This window comes from Wolffia australiana, chromosome 14 (assembly GCF_029677425.1).
Source record: "Wolffia australiana isolate 7733 chromosome 14, ASM2967742v1".
NCBI lineage: Eukaryota > Viridiplantae > Streptophyta > Magnoliopsida > Alismatales > Araceae > Wolffia > Wolffia australiana.
The window spans coordinates 6,546,828-6,551,827 of NC_135848.1; positions in this window are offsets into that span (position 1 = coordinate 6,546,828).

Sequence of the window (5,000 nt, forward strand, 5' to 3'; positions counted from 1 at the left end):
GACCCGCATCGAGTCTCCGACCCATATGACGGGAAACAGGTGCGACATGACCGACCCGCACGATGGGACCTGACCAAACGATGCGATGCGAGGTACCCGTATGACGGGCCCGAACGACCCAACCCGACCGGAGCCTCCGTGTCACGGGACAGGTACACGGGACCGATATGATCGCTCCGTGTGACGTCTCGGACCGAGCGGACCCGACGGATATCGCGGTCGGGTGTGATGGGTTGGACCGACCTGAGTGAGCCATATAAAGTCATCAAACCCGAAACTCGTCCGACTCACCGGACCCCTATGAGGGGACGGGATAACCTGACCCGACCCACCTGACCCACACGTGAGACGGGCGAGACCGAGCGAATGTAAGGTTCCGTATAATGGGTCAAAGCGACCGACGGACCTGACCGAACCGTATGACGGGTGCGGCCTAACAGACCCAACCCACGTGACCCTTCCGTGAGACTTGGGAGACTGATACGATACAAGGTGCCCGTATGAAGAGTCCCAACAACCCGACCCGAGTGACCCGCAATGAATCTCCGAGCCGAGAAACACGTGCGATGTGACCGGCCCGTACGACGGGTGCGGCCGAACAGACCCAACCCACGTGACCCTTCCGTGAGACTTGTGAGACCGAACCGATGCGAGGTACCCGAATTGCGGGTCCCAACGACCCGACCCGACCGAAACCGCCGTGTCACGGGACGGGTATGCGGGACCGATAGGATCGCTCCGCGTGACGTCTCGGACCAAACGGACCCGACGTACCTCGCGGTCGGGTGTGACGGGTTTGACGTGCCCGAGGGACCCGCATCGAGTATCCGAGCCGAGAAACGCGCGCGACGTGACCGACCCATCTGACCGGTACAGCCGAACAGACCCAACCCACGTGACCTTTCCGTGAGACTTGTGAGACCGATACGAGGCAAGGTGCCCGTATGATAAGTCCCGACCGAAGCCGGCGTGTCATGGGACGGGTACAAGGGACCCATACGATCCCTCCGTACGGCCTCTCGGACCGAACGGACCCGACGGACGGGTGTGACGGGTTCGGCCGACCCGAGAGGCCCACAATGAGTCTCCGAGCCGAGAAACGCGCGCGACATGACCGACCCGTATGACAGGCGGGGCCAAGGCGAACCGCCCGACGCGACCTTTCCGTAAGACTTGTGAGACCGAATCGGCCCGTATGACGGGCCCGAACGACCCGACCCGACCGGAGCCGCCGTATCACGGGACGGGTACGCGGGACCGATACGATCGCTCCGCGTGCCGTCTCGGACCGAACGGACCGGACGGACGTCGCGGACGGGTGAGACGGGTTTGACGTGCCCGAGGGACCCGCATTGAGTATCCGACCCATGTGAAGGGGCACAAGGGATGCGATACGAGGGACCCATATGACCGACCCGCACAATGGGACGATCTAACCCGACCAAATGATGCGATGCGAGGTACGACGGGTCCGAACGACCCGACCCCACCCGACCCGACCCGGGGTGCCTCGGCCCGGCCCGACCGGACAGGACCCGACCCGACCCGAACCCGACCCGACGCGGGGTGCCTCGGCCCGGCCCGACCCGATCCGACCCGACCAGACCGGATCCGACCCGATCCGACCCGACCCGACCCGACCCGACCCGACCCGGGGTGCCTCGGCCCGGCCCGACCGGACAGGACCCGACCCGACCCGAACCCGACCCGACGCGGGGTGCCCCGGCCCGGCCCGACCCGACCCGACCCGACCAGACCGGATCCGACCCGATCCGACCCGACCCGACCCGACCCGACCCGACCCGACCCGACCGAAGCCGCCGTGTCACGAGAGGCGTACACGGGACCGATACGATGGCTCCGTGTGAGTTCTCAGACTGAACGGAGCCGACGGACCTCGCGGTCGGGTGTGACGGGTTCGACCGACCCGAGCGACCCGCATTGAGTCTCCGGCCCATGTAAGGGGTACACAAGGGATGCGATGCGAGGTACCCGTACGATGCGTCCGGTGCGACGCGACGCGACCCGACCCGACCTGACCCGACCGTTCCGGATCCGTCCCGACCCAACCGACCCGACCCTCCCCGACCCAACTGAAGCCGCGGTGTCACGGGACGGGTACAAGGGACCGATACGATTGCTCCGTGCGACGTCTCGGACCGAACGGACCCGACGGACCTCGCGGTCGGGTGCGACGGATTGGACCGACCCGAGCGGTCCACATTGAGTCTCCGAGCCAAGAAACGCGCTCGACGTGACATACCCGTATGACAGGCGGGGACGAACTGAACCGTTCCGTAAGACTTGTGAGACCGAACCGGCCTGTGTGACGGCCTCCAATGAACCGACTTGACCGAAGCCGCCGTGTCACGGGACGGGTACACGGGACCGATGCGATCGCCCCGCGTGACGTCTCGAACCGAACAGACACAAAAGATGTCGTGGTCGGCTGTGATGTGTTCGACCGAACCGAACCGAGCCGACCTGACCGGACCGACCCGACCCGACCCGACCTGACACGGCCGGACCGAACCGAACGACCCGACCCGACCCGACCTGACACGGCCGGACCGAACCGAACGACCCGACCGACCGGACCGGACCCGACCTGACCTGACCGGACCGCCCCAAAGGTCAAGTGTGGCGGGCACAAGGGACCGATACGATCGCTCAGTGTGGCATCTCGGGCCGAACGGACCCGAAGGACGTCGCGGACGGGGTGTGACGGGTTTGACCGACCAGAGCGACCGACCCATATGACGAGACACGCGTGCGACACGACCGACCCGCGTGATGGGTGCCCGGGACGCGATCGACCTACGTCGCGAATGGCTCAAGGTGGCTCCCGAGCGGCTGGCGGATGGCTCAAGGTGGCTCCTGGGGTGGCCCACGCGGGCCGAGGCCGCAGCAGCACAACGCCCGCGGCGGGGAGGCTCGTTTCGAGCTGAAAAGTTGTATTCTTCTCCATTTGTATGTAATAAAAATTATGCCCAAATTTGGTGTATAAAAAGAGGTGAAAATTCGACTCCTGGTTAGCTATGCTCCAGGCATCGTTTTGGGCTCAAATTTTGTGTGCCGCTCTAGTTTCATGTGACAGAGCCGCACACAAAATTTGGTGCCCAACAGACGCCGGACGAGGGAGGGTCCTTTGAGAAAAAAACATGGGGAACAAATTTTCCGGAGCTGTACGCATCCGTTTAAGCTGAAATTTTGTGAGACGCTCTAGTATGACCTCACAGACGCGCACACAAAATGTGGCGCCCAACTGACGCCGGACGAAGGGGGTTCCTTTGGAAGCGAAACCTTAAAAACAATTTTCCCGGAGCTGTAGGCCTGGGTTTGGGCTGAAATTTTGTTGAGAGGTCACTCTTGGCGGCAGGAACACGCTGTCAAATTTTCACCGCATCCTGTTCAGCCGTTTGGGAGATCGCCGTTGCACCACAAGCCTTTGGGCGGGCTCGTGCGGCGGCGAGCGGCGGCGAAAGAGGTGCTCCGCCAACCTCCGGGCAAAACTCATTTTTTATGGGCGATTTTTGTGGCATTGGATTCTACGTCAAAACTATGGGCGTTGCTGAAAATTTCAGCGCATTCCGTTCAGCCGTTTGGGAGATCTCTGTCGCACCCCAAGCCTTTGGGGGGGCTCGTGCGGCGGCGAGCGGCGGCGAAACGGGTGCTCCGCCAATCTCCGAGCAAAACTCATTTTTTCTGGGCGTTTTTTCTTGCATTGGATTCTACATTGAAAATATGCACCTTTCTGAAAGTTTGGAGGCGATCCGCCGCCGGACGGCGGAGCTCCGGCGATCCAAAAAAAAACGGCTGATCGAGTCCCACTTTTAGGTCCACGCGTTGCAGGGGGGGGGATCTTTATTTCGGTTAGTTGGGGAGAAGAGGGTGTCGACCACCCCCCCCGCTCGTCCCTCGTCCCTCGTCCCTGTGGCCGCCGTTGGTGGGCGCTGGCGGCGCACCGGATGTGCGCCATGGCCGGCTAGAGAGAATGGCTCGGGGGTGGTTCGATGGTGGCTCGAAGGTGGCTCGAGGATGGCTCGATGGGGCCCCAACCACGCGCGCGCGCGCACGCACGCGCGCCGCGCCGCGCCGCGCCGCGCCGCGCCTGGGCCTGGGACCTGGGCCTGTGGCCTGTGCCTGTTGCCTGTGCGCCTGTGCCTTGGTGCCTTTGGGCCGACGGGCGCCCGGCGCACGCGCGCGCGCGCGCCCGCGCGCGCCCCACAGCGCCGGCGCCCGCGCGCGGCCCGCCCAGAGCGCCGGCGCACGCGCGCGGCCCCGCCCACAGCGCCGGCGCCCGCGCGCGGCCCGCCCAGAGCGCCGGCGCCCGCGCGCGGCCACGCCCACAGCGCCGGCGCCGCGCGCGGCCCCGCCCACAGCGCCGGCGCCGCGCGCGGCCCGCCCAGAGCGCCGGCGCCCGCTCGCGGCCCCGCCCACAGCGCCCGCGCCCGCGCGCGATGCCGCCCAGAGCGCCCGCGCCCGCGCGCCCGCCCAGCGCCGCGCCCGCGCGCGCCGGCGCCCGCGCGCGCGCGCCCGCCCACAGCGCCCGCGCCCGCGCGCGGCCCCGCCCACAGCGCCGGCGCCCGCGCGCGGCGCCCGCCCACAGCGCCGGCGCCCGCGCGCGGCCCGCCCACAGCGCCCGCGCCCGCGCGCGATGCCGCCCACAGCGCCGGCGCCGCGCGCGGCCCGCCCAGAGCGCCGGCGCCCGCGCGAGGCCGCCCACAGCGCCGGCGCCGCGCGCGGCCCCGCCCAGAGCGCCGGCGCCGCGCGCGGCCCCGCCCACAGCGCCGGCGCCGCGCGCGGCCCCGCCCACAGCGCCGGCGCCCGCGCGCGGCCCGCCCACAGCGCCGGCGCCCGCGCGCGGCCCGCCGCCCAGCGCCGGCGCCCGCGCGAGGCCCCGCCCAGAGCGCCCGCGCCCGCTCGCAGCCTCGCCGTTAGCGCGCAGCGCCCGCCGGCGCTGGCGCGCGGACGTCTATCTCTGACGCTTTGGGAGGTTA